The sequence below is a fragment of the Carassius carassius genome, chromosome 8, assembly GCF_963082965.1.
Source record: "Carassius carassius chromosome 8, fCarCar2.1, whole genome shotgun sequence".
Lineage (NCBI taxonomy): Eukaryota > Metazoa > Chordata > Actinopteri > Cypriniformes > Cyprinidae > Carassius > Carassius carassius.
Window position 1 is genome coordinate 25,447,340 of NC_081762.1, and position 21,863 is coordinate 25,469,202.

A 21,863-nucleotide genomic window follows, 5' to 3' on the forward strand; every position below is an offset into this window, starting at 1 on the left:
ATAATAAATTACATAATTAGACTACTTTGACCATCTATGAAATGTGAGAATTTAGATATTTCATTATATAGTTCATGCATCTGGGAATATTTCTAATAAAAATGAAAAAAATAAATAAATAATGCTTAATAATAATTTGCCAGTATGCTGTTGTGGCTGCTGTATGTCACATGACGACCCCCCTATGCCTAGACACAATAAATTATGATATTTCCACAATATTTACGCTTGCAGAAATATACTTCTGCAAGCAGACATAAGAAGATATGTCAATGTGCATTTGGTTCATTATGTTCAGATGTTCAGTAACTTAGCGGTTATGTTAGGAGTTTTCACTCTTCTTTGTGTCAGAGGTTATTTATACATATATAATACATACTTATATAATTTAATTCGTGATGCAAATCCGAATTTTCATCAGCTGTTACTCCAGTTTTCAGAGTTATAATCCTTCAAAATATAACTCTAATATATTGATTTATTACCAGTGCTGGAAACCGTTTTGCTGCTTAATATTTTTTTGGAACCTGTGAGATTTTGTTTAGGATTATTTGATGTATAGAAAGATAAAAAGAACATCATTGATAGTAAATCAACATATTGGAATGATTTCTGAAGGATTATGTGACTGAAGACTTGAGTAAAGGCTGATGAAATATATATATATTTATACACACACACATACATTACATACATTTTATCTATATATCTAAATAAAAATAGATTCATTATATATGACCCAAAGTAACTAGTAACTAACTACTTGAGTAGATTTTTTTATCCGATAGTTTTTTACTCTTACTCAAGTAACTATTCAGACAAGTACTTTTACTTTTACTTGAGTACAGTTTTTGGGTACTCTACCCACCTCTGTCTTTTTCTCAGGTTTGCGAGACATTGTGAGATAAACTTGCAATTGCATGTTATAAAGTAAGAATTGCAAGATATAAACTTATAGAGATATATTCTGAGAAAAAGTTAAAAAAAAAAAAAAAAAAAATGTAAGTCTGAAAAAAGAAGTCAGAATTCCGAGATTTATAAACAATCGCAATTGCGAGAAAAAAGTCAGAACTGTGAGATAAGTTGCTCTTACCTTGTTAATTTTTTGTTCGGTGGCAGAAACAGAGTTATGGGAATGTCTAAAGAGGACTATCAAAATAAAGTGTTATCGATAAGGATATTATTTAGTGACTTTTTTTTAGGAGAGTTCAACCTTTTTATATTTACATTAAAATAATGAAAACTCAAGTTCGGATGAGCCCTGTAGTGCTGTCCAGTAAGTGGGATAGAAACTACATTGGAGATGATGAAGCGTGCTTTGTCGTAACACTGTCAGTGCTTCGTGGTCTGATCACAATGCCCCACCATTGGTTACGGATGTCGTTCAGTTTTAATGTGTACTACAGCATCTCCTGTGCTTGCTAAGTTGTTCTCAGCTTGTCAAATATTTTCTCTGCGGTGGCAGAGTAGTGTCTTCCGAACACTTTCATCTTTCACTGGACGTGCAGAAACTACACGAATGCTTGGAATTAACAGTGTGAATGTCCCTAATAACACACAGATCTTGTGCTGGACAGTCAGACAGATGCATACTTATATTTATAGTATATATTTGATCAAAAAGAAAACATTTTGGTGTCACTTTGGTAACGCATCCTTTTTTACAGCATCCTTGTTACATGTACTTACTGTAGTTATAACAGCAAATTATGTATAATTGTAAACAATTACATAAACATTTCTGAATATTACATTATTATATTTATTTTGATGTAAAATAAAACCACTTTGGTTGCACGTTTTGGTAACACTATTTTAGATGGTCCTTGTTATATGTACCATGTAATATGTAAATTATGCATTATTACAAGCAATTACTTTATTTTATATATATATATATATATATATATATATATATATATCATATTATTAAAAAAAAAGTATTTTGGTAGTATTTCGGTAACAGTATTTTACAGAATTTTTTTTTTACATGTATTTACTATAATAATAAAAACAACAACAGTAATTTATGCATAATTATAAACAACCATATAAATATTTCAGAAGATTACTATATTACATATTTTATTAAAAATAACACATTTTGGTGGTAGTAGTTTTTTACTACCGCTTCTTGTTACAGTGTCCTTGTTAAATCGACTTAGTAATGACAGTAAAATATGCATAATTACAAAATAATTACATGCAGATTTCTAACATTTATGTAATAGTATTTATTTTTGCATTAATATTAATACATTATGGTAGTACCTTTTTGGTAACAATATTTTGAGTCCTTGTTACATGTCACATGTACTAATAACAGTTAATTGTGTGTAACTAGAAGCAAGTACGTTAACTTGTATTACTCAGTACTTAAATGCAGAATTACACTGTAATAAGGACAGCTTAAAATAAAATGAAACCATTTTTACAGTGCTGTACATACAATGCACATATAGTGATGACAATAATTGGTAATAACTACTGTAGGTACGAACACAGAACTTGTTCCTACACCTAACTTTAACCCAAGTAGTTAACCAATTGTAATTGCACATATTGTAAAATAAGATGCATATGTAGGCAAAACTCTCAAAAATCCTGTCACACCACTGAACTGATCATGAAGTTGAAGTCCAGCGCCGAAGGGAACTTACACTATAATGAGCTTACCGTCTCATTTGTGTGTCAACCCCAGAGAAACCTGCATTGAATATCTACACTGAAACACAAAAATCCTGAGTTCATGTGTGTGTGTGTGCAGGACACAGTCTGAATCGACGGAGCAAACTGACCTCCACTAATTTAGAAGAAGTCAGTGTGAAAGATCTGACAGTCTTATTCCCAAGAAACGGCACTCCATTTGCATTCAGACATTAAGTGTCTCTGTGTTTGATGTTTACTTCAGCAGCACAAGTGCACTCGAATAACCTCAGATTTATTTGAAGAAATGGGTGCAAACATTGAGTTACAATCTTTATCAAGCACTCTGATGCTTGTACACTGCAATCAATGTCAACTTGCTTTGCCGAACATCAAGAGGACTGACAAATGGAGAGCCAGTGATGAAGGGGACTTTTGTAGCATGCGGTCACAGTGCAGCTCCTCCAGGAAACCATCAATCCAGCACACATACAGCTTCAGACGTGTGGGTGGCTTGCAGATCGCAAGTTATAATCATGTCTGCTTTGTATTTTAACAGCAAAGAAGGAGAGTGATGGGGTGCTGCGCCAGATGACCTGGCCTCCACAGTCACCGGACCTGAACCCAATCGAGATGGTTTAGGGGTGAGCTGGACCGCAGACAGAAGGCAAAAGGGCCAACAAGTGCTAAGCATCTCTCGGGGAACTCCTTCAAGACTGTTGGAAGACCATTTCAGGTGACTACCTCTTGAAGCTCATCAAGAGAATGCCAAGAGTGTGCAAAGCAGTAATCAAAGCAAAAGGTGGCTACTTTGAAGAACCTACAATATGACATATTTTCAGTTGTTTCACACTTTTTTGTTATGTATATAATTCCATATATAATTCCACATGTGTTAATTCATAGTTTGATGCCTTCAGTGTGAATCTACAATTTTCATAGTCATGAAAATAAAGAAAACTCTTTGAATGAGAAGGTGTGTCCAAACTTTTGGTCTGTACTGTATACATTTATATATATATATGGTGTATGCATGGTTATATGCAAGCATGCACACATAAATATGCAAAAACAAACATATGCACACATGATGTTGGTTTGACCATGATAATGATGTACACTCTCTAGTAGTGTGGTAACAAACAAAAAATACTAACAAAAAATATAATCCTTCCCATTTCATTTCCATTTTCAGTTGCTTACAATGGCCCAGCATGAGATTTCCAAAACTATTAGATAAAGATGTTTTACATGCAATTTATCAGCATAATGCAGTAACGCAACACAATGGCCATTTAGGCCGCACCATGTGATATTGCTTCACTCCTTTTCATTCCACTCTTGGGAAATGTTATATTCATAATGACTCTGTGCTTGAGTGCTTTCATCAGGCTGTTTCTTAGTCTTTTGTCTGTGGTCTTGAGGGTGAGATGACAACAGATTTTCGCTCTTTCACAGACGCTAAATTGAGACGGTGCTGGATGGAAATGTGGAGTGATTGACATTGTATGGGTCACTTTAACCCTTTGCTCACCAAATGAAAAAAGTAGCATGGTGTACTTTTCTCTACAACCAAAAAAAAAAAAAAAACTCAAAATGAAAATGATTGTGTATTACATTGTTACGACATTGTAACAAGTGATGAGTCTAAATGCCTGTTAGATGATGTTTTAATTTCAGGTTGTTCTCATTTTTGTCTCATCCTCAGAAACTGGTACTGTGCAAAATCAGAAACTCCAAGTTTAAACCCCAGGATCTGTTCTTGTGGCATTGTGCAGAACTATTATTCCATCACATTAGGCACAGAAAATGAAACGTGCTCATTATACAAGCCTGATTGAACAGGTTAAAACTACTGTTAACTCTACTGTGTGTCTCTGACACGTTTCCACTGTATCGATTAGATCAAATAAAGCCTTGGTGAAACTCATTAAAAAAAACACTAAATATAAGAGTTATATATGGCAGAGTCATTCATTCACATTTGGGGTAGTCAGTAAAAAAAACTAGTGAAAAACAATTAAATGTGACCTATAAATTAAACACAGCACATCAAAGCATAAGAGAAAAATATTATTATTATATGTCACAATCTATTACCTCAAAAAAAAAAAAAAACAATTCATCAAACCTGCATGGCTTCTTTCTTCTGTGTAACACAAAATGTCCAAGCTGCTTTTTTAACAGACAAAGAAAGTGCACAGAGATCACTGGCTGTCATGTTCAGTTATGACACTGATGTATTAAATAACAGAAGAATAGAGGTAAAACAGCAGTTCAGACGAGTCCTGTCATCGTAAGGATCATAGAGCTGCCTGTGGAGCTTCAAGATGAGATTGTTAGTAGTTTCAAAGTTGAAGAAAGTAGTAAAACAAAACTGGTAAACTTTGAACCATCTTGTTAGGGCCACTGTGAAGTGCATGGTAAGAAAATGATAAAAACATAGACACTATAAGGATCAAGCTGCCTGACTTTTAAGTGAGCATGAAGGATAATTGACAGACGAGTGATCGGGCGGCTGAAAGAGCTGCACACACCAGGTCTCTGTGGTTGAGAGGCCAGAAAGACAATTTATAGAAGGACATGTCTCCAGTTCTTTGAGATCCTTACATTTAGAGTTTGCTGAAAGCCATGTGACAAAACCTGAAAGCCTTTTGGAAGAAAAAGCTCTAATGATGGTTAAACTGAGCTCTATGCTGTGAAAGTAAAGTTATATTTGATGGAAACCGCATACACTCTGACACTAGTGTTAACACCACGAGTCTCAACACACTTTTGACTCACAGCAAAAACTCTAGTGCTTCTATCAGACCAACCACTGGTCATGTTTTTGTGTGTGATTTTATCTGAGATAAAATGATGCCTGCTCATTTCAGACCAATTTTAACAGACTGAATAGCACATTTCTGCATTAATTGCTTTCCAATTCTATTGTAAAAGCATATTTAAAAGATATTTTAAAAGGTAATTTCTGTTGACGTGTCTCATTGCTTTAAATGAGCTACACACAACAGTTTTGTATGTTAGCTGGAAGCAAGGCATATATCTATGGTGGAAAATACAAAGTGGGTAATATATTATGACATATTAATTTTAATCATTATAAGGCATTCATGTAACTAGCAATCGACTGTATCCACACTTAAAACGTTTATAAACCAGTTGCTTCCAGGTGTGTATGATAAATTACAGTCCAATTTTCAGTCCCCATGTCCCAAAAGCAATACACAACAAGGTTGATATCAATTTGTTTAAGGCCTTATGTGCAAGATAAGTGATAGAATATCAAATGATACGGAAGACTTGTTTCTGTTTGTCAGATTGGATCAACAGTTTAGTGTGGAAGTCAGTATTACCCTGGAGTCAAAGCAGAGAATCTCTCAGAATCAAACACACAGGTCTTTAAAATGAAAATGAAACCATCTTCTGAATGATTTATTAGTCGTCTCTGGCTTTGCCTACTGATGTCAGATACTTGTGCTGGTAAAAAAGCAGCACACACTATTAAGGAAATCCCCCACACCGCGGAAACGTTATTTTGGTGTCATGTCCAACATTACTTCACTCAAAGCTATTATAACTTGTATATAGGAATAAAACGAATTAAAAAAATTGTGTCATGTACTCATCATCATATGGTTCCAAAGGGGGTTTCTTCCAGCAATGCCCAAGCTGCTCTTTACAATAAACCACATGGTTTATATACCATATTAATACCACAACTACAAATGTGAACTAAATAAATAAATAGATCACTATAAAAGTGGTCCATACATCTTGTTATACAATAGTTTTGTGTGACTGACAATCTATCTCATCCATTTAACCATCATCCATCTGTCAATCTATCAATCATCCATCTATCTATCTATCTATCTATCTATCTATCTATCTTGCCATCATCCATCCGTCAATCCAACTATCCATCATCCATCAATCTATCCATCTACCCCATCCTGAATCCATCAATTTATCCATCAATCCAACTATCGATTATCCATTTGTCAATCTACCCATCCTCCATCCATCAATCTATCCATCATCCATCCACCATCCCATCCATCCATCATCCATCACCTACCCATTCATCCATCAATCTATCCATCCATCATCCATCACCTACCCATCCATCCATCCATCAATCCATCAGTCTATCCATCATCAATCCATCTACCCATTCATGAGTCTATACATCATCCATCCACTAACCCATCCATCCATCATTCATCCACCTACCTACCCATCCATCCATCCATCCATCCATCCATCCATCAATCTATCCATCCATCATCCATCACCTACCCATCCATCCATCCATCAATCCATCAGTCTATCCATCATCAATCCATCTACCCATTCATGAGTCTATACATCATCCATCCACTAACCCATCCATCCATCATTCATCCACCTACCTACCCATCCATCCATCCATCCATCCATCAATCTATCCATCCATCATCCATCACCTACCCATCCATCCATCCATCAATCCATCAGTCTATCCATCATCAATCCATCTACCCATTCATGAGTCTATACATCATCCATCCACTAACCCATCCATCCATCATTCATCCACCTACCTACCCATCCATCCATCCATCCATCCATCCATCAATCTATCCATCCATCATCCATTCATCTACCCGTTCACCAGTCTATCTATCATCCATCCACCAATCCATCCATCTACCCATTCATCAGTCTATTTATCATCCATCCACCAACCCATCCATCCATCATTCATCCACCTACCCATCCATCCATCTAGCCATCATCCATCCATTTACCCATTCATCAGTCTATCCATCATCCATCCATCTACCCATTCATCAGTCTATATATCATCCATCCACCAACCCATCCATCCATCATCTATCCATGATCCATCAACGAACCCATCGATCCATCATCCATCCACCAATTCTCAATCCATCAATGTCTCCATCTATTCATCCATCTATCAATCCATCAGATTTTTTAAAAATGTAACAGTTTGTTGAGCATTTAGACAAAAAGTGCATGTGTACAATATACCATTTTTTTCTAAATTCATTAATTTGTTCACTGAGCAAAAATATGCAATTTGGTGCAGTTGATGATATTTATATGGACACAAATATGAAATTCTGATGCTTGTAATGTAAATTATTGTTACTCTAAATCTCCTAATTAATGTCTTACTAAGATTATATTTCAATAGTAAGTTTTTGAAAGCTAATATTTAAATTTAGCAGTATGATCACAGCCCTTTCAAAAAATATATTGCAATGCATGAGATGAACAAGTAAACGCTCCTCAAAATCTTTGTTCATATTTGATACTACATTAAAAAAAATCTAGTCTATATATCATCCATCTACCAACCCATCCATCCATCAATCTACCCATTCATCAGTCTATCCATCCATCATCCATCCATCTACCCATTCATCAGTCTATCCATCCATAATCCACCAACCCATCCATCCATCATCCATCCACCTACCCATCCATCCATCAATCTACCCATTCATCAGTCTATCCATCCATCAACCCATCCATCCATCATCCATCCATCTACCCATTCATCAGTCTATCCATCATCCATCCACCAACCCATCCATCCATCAATCTATCCATCATCCATCCATCAGTCTATCCATCATCTATCCATTTACCCATTCATCAGTCTATCCATCATCCATCCATCTACCCATCCATCCATCATCCATCCATCTACCCATTCATCAGTCTATCAATCCATCATCCATCCTTCTACCCATCTATCCATCAGTCTATCCATCATCCATCCATCTACCCATTCATCAGTCTATCCATCATCCATCCACCAACCCATCCATCCATCCATCATCCATCCACCTACCCATCCATCCATCAATCTATCCATCATCCATCCATCCATCATCCATCCATCTACCCATTCATCAGTCTATCCATCATTCATCCACCAACCCATCCATCCATCATCCATCCACCTGCCCATACATACATACATACATCCATCCATCCATCCATCAGTCTATCCATCCACCAATGTAAATTAGTGTTACTCTAAATCTCCCAATTAATGTCTTAAGATTATATTTCAATAGTAAGTTTTAGTAAGATAATATTTAAATTTAGCTGTTTGATCATAGCTCTTTCAAAAAATATATCGCAATGCATGAGAGAGATGAACAAGTAAATGCTCCTCAAAATCTTTATGTTCATATTTGATACTACATTAAAAAAATAAATTAAAATAATTGTCTGGATAATCTAGTACACCCGAGTTGCTTCAGTCCAATAAGTGATCGTCTTAAAATATTACTAACAATAGAAAAAGTCACTGTTATGTTTCATTTATAAAAACCATTAAAGCTTTCACAGCAGAAAGAGTGAACCAGGTTTTCATCATGTTGATCAGCAAATATATTACAGTAGACTTTATATGGTTATGTCATTGTGTAACTCTCTATACCTAGTGCATCCTATTCACTAAAACGCATTTACAGACACCATCATGTGTTTCTGAGACACTGAAGAGCTGAAAACATCAAGCAGTCAGTGAATGCAATGCTAACACACATCCAGCTTCAGATCATAACCACACACCTCCAATAATCAAAAAACAGATTAATTCCTCTGAGAACCGTCTAGCTTGATGAGGAGATTAAACCACTATGAAGAATTAGCTTTAGTATAAAGATACTGGTTGATGTGGATGTTTCAGCAGGTGGTTGTTTTGCTCATATCATTATATATCTGATGTAGTGGATGTAGAGATAAAGAAGCGGGTCTGTTCTTGACATATGCTATTGAAATAAAACACATTTATTGTCATATTGCTATGTTTTAAAAGGTAATTTCTTCAACAGTGTCTGAGATGAAGAGCGTTTATCCATCAGGGCATGCTGTATGAGGACATTCAGCAGACGGATATTGTGAGGTCCAGCAGCCCTGCAATAAAGCCATCGGTTCAGGAAGAGGTGGCTGGTGTGTAATTTGGTTTGGCAAAGGACTATAATGGAGAGATAAACACATGGCATCTGCCAGAGCTCGGTCACTATCAGCGTGGAGGTGAGTGGACAGAGCAAACGCTCTCGGTTCACAATAAAAGAAAAACACTCTTTTATTGGTTAACTACAATCCCTCGTCCTGAAAAGATGCTCACCAATTACGTGACGGCATGTTTGGGCCTTTATATTTAATTAAGTGATAAAATGCTACTATAAAAATCTACCTAAACCACCAAAATCTGCTCTGTACATTAAAATGTAGTGACAAGTGGTACGATAGAAAACCACATAATGAATCAGAGTTCATCGTACTGTAAGTGTCTTATCCATCTTGTATATGGTGCACAGTGTCACCATCATGGTAATACCACATTACACGCGAAATAACGCAAGAAACATTCACTAAATAACAGAAAATGTAACACAAAATTCCAACAAAATAAGCAAACTCTTTAAATAAAATCATATTTGAGGTGTCACATAGGAACTTCTGAGAATGTCCCTTTATTTAACCACATATTATAAAATAGTACATAGTTTCTATGTCCAAAAACTATAAATATGATAATAAAACAATACATTTTTACAATAAAAGTACCTATAATGCCTAGTTTTTCACCATTTGGGAAGTTAACTTAAGCCCTATTTGCACAGGATTAGTATTACCTGTTGACCTCCAGTCATTTGTAATAATTGCAGAGGTTATCTGTCTTAATCCCGTGCGAATCGGCCACGTCTGTAATTTGTAAAGTGAAAATTCCCCTGCAAAAGACCTACCATATTTCGCCGAACACCAAGGTCCTGTGATAATATTAGTCCCATGCAAATCAACATCTTTAATTTGGCGGGTCATATAAAATTTAGAGGTTTTTGTTTCCTGGGCGCATTTTTATCCATCTTTCTCGAAGAATGGAGCTGCGTTGGAGTGTTTTATAGTATTTAGGGTGCTGTCATCATATCACTACACCATACAATTTGCAGAAAGAGAAATCTGAAAAGGTTTTGAGGTTAATGTGTCACAAATAAATCAAGCATAAATCTTGAGATATTATTTTAACCTGGTGAAATATAAATGAAACAGCGCAAGAAACTATAATTTTATTTTTTTATTCATCTGGACCATAAAGCAGGACTCTCAAAGCCTTGATAACCGAGTATCTGGGAGATAAGTTAAATTAGAGTAAAATCACAGGCTTCGCTTATCCTGTGCGAATGCACCACACGAAATTCAGATGTGTGTGTGTTTGGGGGGGGGGGGGGGGGGGTCCCTAGATAATATTAATCCTGTGCGAATAGGGCTTTAACCGTAGCTTTTTTAGTAAAAAAAAAAGAAAAAAAAAAAAAGATTCTAATAAAATAATAATATATAAATATATATTTAACAGTGTTTCAAAGAGCAACCATTAAGACTTGATGATATTTTTTGGTTGTAAGTCTCACAGAGAGACTCACATCTGTAAAAGTTGCATGATTTGAGAAATAATTGACGTCTGTAGCATAAACAGTGTGGGATTTAGGACTTACTGAACAAAGTTTAATACTCAGAAGAGGTTTAAATCTCAAAGTTAAAACTGCTAATTATTCATTTCAATGGCAAATAGACACATTATTTAGTCACATGATGAGCTCATTTTATATTAAATGGACATTCAGAAACAGGCTATTTATTTATTTTCTAATTTAGCTAAAACTGTTGAGGGCATTTATAAGCTATTTTCTTCCTAGCAGCAGAACATTAATCCTGACAGCTGTAGCAGATGTTTTTTAGCCGTGTTACTAAATCTATAAATAACGTTATCATTTACTGTATGCTGCCATTATTGTACTGTATAGCAGTATTGTCATCCCTTAAATGGCAAATAAATAAATCCTGGACAAAATATTTGTAGAATATATGCTAAATATATACTTATAAAATTAATTTAAAATATATTTTGTGTAAACCTTTAAACTGCTATCTATCTATCTATCTATCTATCTATCTATCTATATATATATATATTTATATATACACACACACACACACACACACACACACACACACACACACACACACACACACACACACACACAACTAAAGGATTATTAGGAACACCTGTTCAATTTCTCATGGAATTATCTAATCAACCAATCACATGGCAGTTGCTTCAATGCATTTAGGTGTGCGGTCCTGGTCAAGACAATCTCCTGAACGCCAAACTGAATGTCAGAATGGGAAAGAAAGGTGATTTAAGCAATTTTGAGCGTGGCATGGTTGTTGGTGTCAGACGGACCAGTCTGAGTATTTCACAATCTGCTCAGTTACTGGGATTTTCACGCACAACCATTTCTAGGGTTTACAAAGAATGGTGTGAAAAGGGAAAAGCATCCAGTGTGTGGCAGTCCTGTGGGCGAAAATGCCTTGTTGATGCTAGAGGTCAGAGGAGAATGGGCCGACTGATTCAAGCTGATAGAAGAGCAAAGCATTTGTGAAGCCACAACAGGCACAACCTTGAGGCGGATGGGCTACAACAGCAGAAGACCCCACCGGGTAACACTCATCTCCACTACAAATAGGAAAAAGAGGCTACAGTTTGCATGAGCTCACCAAAATTGGACAGTTGATGACTGGAAAAATGTTGCCTGGTCTGATGAGTCTCGATTTCTGATGAGACATTCAGATGGTAGAGTCAGAATTTGGCGTAAACAGAATGAAAACATGGATCCATCATGCCTTGTTACCACTGTGCAGGCTGGTGGTGGTGGTGTAATGGTGTGGGGGATGTTTTCTTGGCACACTTTAGGCTCCTCAGTGCCAATTGGGCATTTTTTAAATGCCACGGCCTACCTGAGCATTGTTTCTGACCATGTCCATCCCTTTATGACCACCATGTACCCATCCCCTGATGGCTACTTCCAGCAGGATAATGCACCATGTCACAAAGCTCGAATCATTTCAAATTGGTTTCTTGAGCATGACAATGAGTTCACTGTACTAAAATGGCCCCCACAGTCACCAGATCTCAACCCAATAGAGCATCTTTGGGATGTAGTGGAACGGGAGCTTCGTGCCCTGGATGTGCATCCCACAAATCTCCATCAACTGCAAGATGCTATCCTATCAATATGGGCCAACATTTCTAAAGAATGCTTTCAGCACCTTGTTGAATCAATGCCACGTAGAATTAAGGCAGTTCTGCAGGCGAAAGGGGGTCAAACACAATGTTAGTATGGTGTTCCTAATAATCCTTTAGGTGAGTAAATATTGCTGAATGGCCGCAGAAGGGGGGAAGCCCTGAAATGCATGCTTCTGGTGTAATTTTAGCAGAAGATGGAGAACAGTGTTTTTGAATTCATTAGTCCATTGCCTTTTTTTTCAGGAAGTTACAGCCGAGGGCCATTTTCACTATCTTTATGAGTGATGGTGGTGTAATTGTCTTGAAACCATTATTTCCACTCTTGGTTGTGAGAGAGCTACTGCAGAATATATTTAATGTTTCAACCACTTTATGCTCTCCCACAGCTTATCTGATCATCAGATAAACAGAGACTCGAGGAGAAACTCAATGAATTGTTCAAATTCTTTGAATTGAATTGAATGATATTTCTAACAAACAAGAACCCACAAATACTTCTAAAGTTTTAAAAAAGTTAATGGGTTAATGTTTGCATACAAAACCATCTCTGGCTTTGCACCCTTTTACCTAAATTCATTACTTCAGACTTATGTGCCTCTAGAAGATTGTGTTCTGCAAGTGAACATCACTTTATTGTGCCATCCCAAAGAAGCACAAAGTCACTTTCACAGACTTTTGAATTAAATGTTCCCTCCTGGTGGAATGACCTCCCCAATTCAATCCGGGCAGCTGAGTCCTTAACCATCTTCAAGAATCGACTAAAACCCATCTCTTCCATCTTTATTTGACCCTCTAACTCTAGCTCTCTCTATTCAAATTCTTTTCTTTAAAAAAACCCTTTCACAATCTGCATTATAAAAAGCGCTATATAAATAACGGTGACTTGACTTGACTACAGAAATACATTATTAGGAATGCCGCTTTAATGATTTGTGATGGATTATCAACTAATTATGCACCTTCCTTGTAGGCGTGTGAAGATAGTAGTGTTTTTATTAATCCCAAAGCGCATACAGCACAAAGTCTGGCAGTTGGGGCAAATTCTGTAAACACTTGTTTGACTTGTTTTTCTTGTGTTTGCAGGTTTATTCTGAGAATCGACCAAATCTCATTCAGAGTCACAGATCAGATTGAATTCTGGATGGAGAGTGAAAAAACCCCCTAAAAACCCACAACAGCCCAAATCCACTCATGGTGTTTCTCATCAGAGAGCTTGTCAGCTTCGCCAAAATTACTGAAATTTAACACAACACCACAAACAAATTTTTACTGTATTTTATTTCTGTCAAGCCTGTTTTGCCATGCTACACATAGTACAGTAAAAAATTCCCCAGGGGACTGTGCTGATGCCCTTTTTTCCAGCTAGTGCACACTAGAGATGAAGATCTGTCATTTGTATTTTTAAAACGAAAATGTTCTACAATTAAAAAATATATTATAAAGACAAATGCAAATGAGTTACTGTGATTTTTATAGGGTTGTAAAAAAGTATGGTATGCAGTGTTCTTCTGCAATTAGACTGCTTCATACAGGTAAAAATATAAAATAAACTGAAAAGTACTAATACTGGCAATAAATGAAAACACAGTAATAATACATCCAGCTACTGTAAATTTACAGCAATCTCTTTACAGTGTGGTTTAGGTGTCAGCCGAATGAGCAGAGGGGAAAATTAAATAACAATAAAAACGTTTGTGAGCTGTGAGCATCATCCAGAGCTGACAGCAGCAAATACCAATAAAGGTACATTTTCTTTCTTTTTCTGAAATCAATTACTGTTATACTGTACAATTGTGAATAATAAAAAAAAGTGAACAAATATATTTAATCATCTTGTATATGACACTCTCATAATAATCTATTTAATTAACGGGTTAATCAATCTTTTATAAAGCGTTATAATAATGAGTTAAAAGGGGATGGGCAAACTTGGAACTGGAGGGGAGGAGCTTGGAGCTTTAACCCTAATCAAACTTAACTTAGTTACAGGTGGGTGAGGTTCATCAGGGTTTGAGCTAAACTCATTTAATATTTTAACTATAAAATAATGTACAGAATAACAGTGAGAAATTTCAGAAGAAAGGAAGAATTCCCGCCGTTTTGTATCCAAGCATCCAAGAAAAAAAGTCTGCAAATTTTGAAATGTTAACTTCTTCAGCATCAGTTAACTTCTGAATAAACCTGTGCTCATTTCAGTCTGTCTAAGAAGCCTGACCTTCAGTAAAAATCATAAACACAGACATTGGACAACAAAAAAACATCTGCCAGGTCCTAATCGTTTCTGTTCCCTCAGGGAACTGCTGCACTGCCAGTGCACATGACAAGTGAGTCGGCCTCACCTGCCAATCAACAACACACACAAACACAAAAAAAACCTATTTATTGGCTTTCTGAGCTTCATTCACAGTATTTCCCCAGTGGAAACTGGCAAACTTACATGGCAGAAAATCAGTGATGGGAAGAAGCAATCCACAGAGCATTGATACAGCTGTCTGTCAAAACATAAAGCAGCTGTTTCTGCTGGACTGTGCTGACCTTTCCCACCGCACACCCCTGAGAACAGACCAGAGCAAGAAAACAGCAAGAGAAAGAGCTCATGTATACTCACCACAGCTCTGAGATCCAAACAAAGCCCATTTCACAGCTAAACAACCTGAACATCACTTTAAAGCCCAGAAATCTGAATGTATGATCCTAAAGACATAACTGTACAGACTGAGCAGCTAAATGTAGCTCTCTAGCTGTTTGTTTCAAACAAAGTGAGGAAATGTTGTCCCAGATGTATTTACTTTACTGTCTGAATGACATTGCATTAGATCAATCAAAAAGTGCTTTGTATTTTCTTCATAAATTCTACTTTTTTTTAAAATAAATACTTTTATTTAATAAGGATGTATTAACTTGATCGAATGTGACAGTGAATATGTTTATGGGGCTACAAAACACCATGTTAGATCAGTGAAAACAGTGTTTCTGCAGGATTTTTAAGCTCAAATTTAAGACTTTTTAAGACCTTTTTTAAGATCTGAACACATAAAATGAATATCATATGAGCGGTGTAGGGCAATGTATATATAAAGTACCATGAAATACCATACAATTACTGTAAAAAGCATAATTTACAGTTCAGATACAAGTTTTCACAAAAACAAAGTTTTATAAAATCATAAACTTTACAATTCTGCCTTTAAAGTTGAGATTATTAATATATTAATTTAAACAATTTTCAATAAATGATTATATATTAAATTAGACCTAAATTAGTGGTGTGCAATATTGATTAAAAAAATATATCTTCAGAATATTCTGGTATTTTATCGATAACGATGTTATTGTGCTGTTATCTTAAGGACTACCATGGACAGCTGTTCATATTCTGTGTGCTCCGTTCACAGCAGTCAGAGATGTATAAAGTACTAGAGACCCAGACTTGAGTAAAAGTACAAGTGCTCTATCAAAAAAATGACTTGAGTAGAAGTTGAAGTGCTCTTTAAGCACCACACTTAAGTAGAAGTACTAAAGTATTCAACATTTTTTGTGCTTAAGTATTGCAAGTAGTCTATTTGAAAATTTACTACTCAAGTACTGAGAGTAAAAGTACAAGTATTGTGTTATGTAGTTATTAAAGAAAGTAGTCAAAAGTTTGAACATATTGTTTTTACTATTTCAAATGATTAACCTAAAGGACAATCACAATTCCTTTGACTGTAACTTTTTGTAAACAAAAAACAGATTAAAGGGTTAGTTCGCCCAATTTGCAAAATTATGTCATTAATAACTCACCCTCATGTCGTTCCAAACCCGTGAGACCTCCATTTATCTTCTGAACACAGTTTAAGATATTTTAGATTTAGTTCGAGAGCTCTCAGTCCCTCCATTGAAGCTGTGTGTACGGTATACTGTCCATGTCCAGAAAGGTAAGAAAAACATCATCAAATTAGTCCATGTGACATCAGAGGGTCAGTTAGAATATTTTGAAGCATCGAAAATACATTTTGGTCCAAAAATAGCAAACACTACGACTTTATTCATCAGTCTTCTCTTTCGTGTCTGTTGTGAGAGAGTTCAAAACAAAGCAGTTTGTGATATCCGGTTCGCAAAACGAATCATTCGATGTAACCGGATCTTTTTGAACCAGTTCACCAAATCGAACTGAATCGTTTTAAACGGTTCGCGTCTCCAATACGCATTAATCCACAAATGACTTAAGCTTTTAACTTTTTTAATGTGGCCGACACTCCCTCTGAGTTCAAACAAACCAATATCCCGAAGTAATTCATTTACTCAAACAGTACACTGACTGAACTGCTGTGAAGAGAGAGATGAACACCGAGCCGAGCCAGATAATGAACAACAGACTGACTCGTTCACGAGTAAAGAACACTGATCTATATATATAACTTATATTATAGATCAGTGGTCAGGAACCGTTTCTGTCAGACGCATCCGATTCGAGAACCGAGGAGCTGATGATACTGCTCATGTGTGATTCAGCGTGAAAGCAAACCGACACACAGAGCGTCTGAACCAAACTGATTCTTTTGGTGATTGATTCTGAACTGATTCTGTGCTAGTAGGCTTGTTTGAGATGCGCCTCGCCTGAAATGTAAGCGAGAGTAGGCGGCTGCAGTGAGAGGAGGAGTGAACAAAGCACAGCCGGACAGATCTCTCTTCTCGTAGTGGATCTGACACCTGTGAGATCAAAGATGGCTATCGCGGGATTCACGCTTGTGCACAGTGTTGCTAATAAACTGGATGTAATTCAAGTTCTGTTGCTTTTATATGAAAATAAATAAAATTAACAAGACACCCATTTAATTACATACCAAAGACGTGTTTATCAATATTTTTTTTCTTTAATACAGACATATGTGTTTTTATTTATTCAATTTTTTTAAAATAAAAATTAAATTACATAACCCAAAGAGATCGCACTGTCAGATAGTTTGGGAATATTCACACATAACATAAACACACAAAACATGATATTAGAGTTTTAAAATCAAACATTTTAAAAGAGAACATTACATCACAGTTGTTTAAACCAATGAGCATTAAGCTGTGTCGTCAGTCGTTTCCCATCGTGCTTTTGATCAGCACAGTTGGTGGAGAGCAACTGCGCCCGACTGCAGAATGCGACACGTGCGCCTTGCGCTCGAGAGAGATTTTTGACCTACGTCAGCATGACATCAGAGCAAGGCGGACATTAGTACTTAAGTACAGTAGTGAAGTAGTTCTACTTCGTTACTATACATCTCTGACAGCAGTAGTATAAATTAATAACTTACATCAAGTTTTATGTACATTTTTAACCAAGTCATTTTTTTCTAAAAGTGTGCACCATCTTTTAAGGCAGATTCTTGCATTTGTGTTGTTACCAAGCAAATTAAATCAGCATCAAGAGAATTTATCTTTGCAATGCAGAGGAAACACAGAAGCTGCATTAGAAGCGTCATTTACAGGCATTTACACACTTGTTTAATGCAGCTCAGAGGGACATGGAATACCTTAACCTGCAGGTACAAATGCATGGATAATGTTTTGATATTTTAAACATAAAATATTGAAAACTGATGTTTGAAATTCTTTTAAAAATGAAAAGGTACCTTAAATGTGAAATTAAAACCGCCAGTAAGTCACTGTTAATAAGTGAGTCCTTATGATTGAACAGAATCATTTGAACGGTTGATTCATTCAGGAACAAAACAGCGTCCTGTTGCTCAGTCAAAAACAGCGCTGTGCTTTGAAATAATTTTTTTGTTGGAGCAAAAACAGGAAATATGGTGTCTAAATCGTAATCTTTTAATATTAACTACTTGTTTATTTAACTGTTGTGTAAAATCAATATCACAATTGTAATCATGCTTGCTTTTGGAGTAAAAAAACGGCACTCTTCATGTGATATTAACCATATGAAAATATATAAATATATACATTATCTGCCCCCTATCTTCAATTCTGTGATAATTATAAATGCATTTTAATAGCCTGATTAATGCATGCAGTGAAAGAACGCACTCTAAATGTGTGAATGCACACTAGTCTAACCTACTAGACTTCATCACCTAATGTATGTGTGCACTCTTTAGGTGTTTTGTTTTAGATTTTTGCGATATACTCATAATATCAAATTGCACATCATTAAAACTACAATTATGATATTATCATAGACCATACATTTTGCACACCCCTATGTTTAGATTTGTATAATGCATTGTCTTCTTATTGATCCACCAGTTCACATGTTTGCAGGGTAAAAACATGGGTTGATTTTCGCATTGTTCTGAACTCATAATTAAGACTTTCTTTTACAAATTAAGACTTTTTAAAGCCCCGTGGAAACCTTGGAAAGTAATGTGGATGTTTAGGGTGCTTTTTGCAGTTATATTTGTAATTGTTTCATAATTTTCTATTTTTATTGCATGTGAGTGTATGAATGGATGTATATTTGTGTGTGTGCATATGTACAGTTAGGTCCGTATATATATATGTACACACACCAGAATAGAATTAAAATGAAACAATAAAGATGAAATTATAAGCTTTAATTTAATTAATTAATTTAATTTATGGGGCTGAAAAAAATATAATATAAAATGCTTAGGGATTACAACCATTTTTATACACAGCCCCCCCCCCCCCCCCCCCATTTTCAGGGGCTCAAATGTAATTGTATAAATAAATAGAATCAAATAAAATGTAAATTTTTTATATCTTGTTGAGAATCCTTTGCAGGCAATGACTGCCTGAAGTCTGAACTCAAGGACATCACCAGAGACCGGGTTTCTTCCTTTGTGATGCTTTGTCAGGCCTTTACTGCTGCTGGCTTCAGTTGTTGTTTGTTTGTGGGTCTTTCTGTCTTTAGTTTTGTCTTCAGCGAGTGAAATGCAGCTCAATCGGGTTGAGATCAGGAGATTGACTTGGCCATTGCAGAATATTCCACTTTTTTTAACCTGGGTTGTTTTTTCTATTTGTTTTGGGTCATCATCCATTTGTACTATGAAGCTTAGCTGAATGATGAACTTTAAGCACATATTCAGTATATAACTGTGATTTGAATATGTTTTGGTCAACAGCTAAAATAATAAAAAATTATGCCTTTGTCCAAATATATATGGCCTAACTGTATGTATTTTTTTTATTATTTTGTGTAGTATTATTGAATGTTTTGAATATCTTTTTTTATATTTCTTGAGTATTTTGTATGTATTTTTTCTTGCAAGTTTGTATTTTGATGATCTCAGTATTGCCAAGCAGAAAAGTAAATAGTAAAAGTAACTTCAAAAAAGATTTATATTTATTCTATTTCAAATAAATTCTGTTCTATTCATCAAAAAATCTGAAAATTCATCAGCACCAATAGCCTTTTGGTTAGTGCGCTGAAATATAGTGCACCTGCGCTCACGACGACCCGAGATCGAATCCCTCTAGTGGTCCTTTGCCGATCCCACTTCCCGCTCTCTCCACCCAATGCTTACCTGTCAAATCTATACTGTCCAAATAAAACCATAAAAAGCCCATAAATCTTAAAAAAATTAAATCTGAACATTCAGCTTTGGCTCACAAATAAACTACATTTTAAAATGTATTACAATAAAAAAATCGAATAAAATTTCACAATAAAAATATTTTTTATCAAATAAATGGTCTTTGTGAGCATAAGAGACAAAAACATTACATTTTTATTTAAAAAATTACCAAACTTATTTGAATATCAGTCTATATAGTGTTAACCTTTTTTGTGAATTATTTGCTGGAAAAAGTATATATGCTTATTTAAAATATATGGCAATTGGCCTGATTTTTATACTGTGCCTAACTCCTTTCAAGAATAATAAAATTAGATTGTTGAACATTATCCCTTAAGTAATTATCATACCGTACATATTAAAGAAGCAGTTAAACTGGAAGATGATTGAAGAGGGAGAAGTTGAGAATGCACATTGAGCTTTTAATTATAATCATGCTCGTACACAATAAAGCTAATATTAATCGATGACACAATTAAAAGATTAGTGGGATTATGATTATTCTGAAAAACCCATTGAGGGATCTAATGCTTAATCTCAGGATTAATTCAGCGGCGTGTTATGAGATTTCAGCACAGCCTCGAGATGTACAGTAGAGTAGCAGGGGGATCTGTAGTGTTTCCCAGATGAAGATGAATCACTGAAACTAAAGCGCAAGCCTCACAGTCTGGAGTGTTTTCAGACATTTGAGAAACTTACCCATTCGGCTGCGTTGAAAATGGGCATCATCAGTATTTCAGATGTGCTGCTTCATAATAAAGCTGTGCTTACTACACACTGAAAGACTCTTTAGTGTGTTTTATTGAATTATTTCGAGCGGGTGGCTGAAAGAGGATCAGAGAGACAGGAGGTGTGTCCAGACTGATTTTCCTCTACAACACAGCGGCCAGAGTCAAATCACTATTTGAGCAGCACTGCAGGCTTAATGAGCTTCAGCTGGTTTTACTCCAGGGACGTCCTGCAGAAACGGTCTCTTTAGGATGAGTTTTTATTAATTGTTTTCGTGTAGTCCTACCAGTTACTGATTTTTAAGAGACATACATTTAAAAAGCTAAAAAGCAACGCCCAGTTCATCTTGTCCCCCAATTGGTTCACTTCAAAATCTTTTTAATCAATGTGTATTACTCTGTACAAATCCAACTTCTATTTTGTCAGGCAATAAAGGTTAACTGAACTATCAAATGTGGATAAAGTTGATATTACATCAAAGTCAACTTTTAGACTTTAGTATAAGCAACTTAATATTAAACGGCAAAAACTTTGGATGTTTGGTGTTGAAGGTTTTGGTTTAGTTTCATCACAATTATTATTATTTTTAAATAATTTTTCAGAAATAATTGATGTTTTAGCTTTATGTATACGATTTATGTAGAGTGATTAGTGTTTCGATGAAGCCTATGAATCAGAGTTTATGATGCTAAATCGACGAAAGTACAGACTTACTAGCTAAATCTAGCTCTCTCGCCGTTTATCTCAAATAAATTGAGGAAATATTTAATAGTTGCCCCAAATGTGTTTACTTCAGCTATACCGTCTGAATGTCATTGCATTAGATCAATCAAAAAGTG

At 35.6% G+C, this 21,863-nt stretch overlaps 1 protein-coding gene across 2 annotated transcripts in view; it reads right to left on the bottom strand.

Annotated features, from left to right (window-relative positions):
• septin7a (septin 7a) overlaps window positions 1-21,863 on the bottom strand; it is a 318,106-nt gene that overhangs the window by 149,362 nt on the left and 146,881 nt on the right. The window lies entirely within an intron of this gene.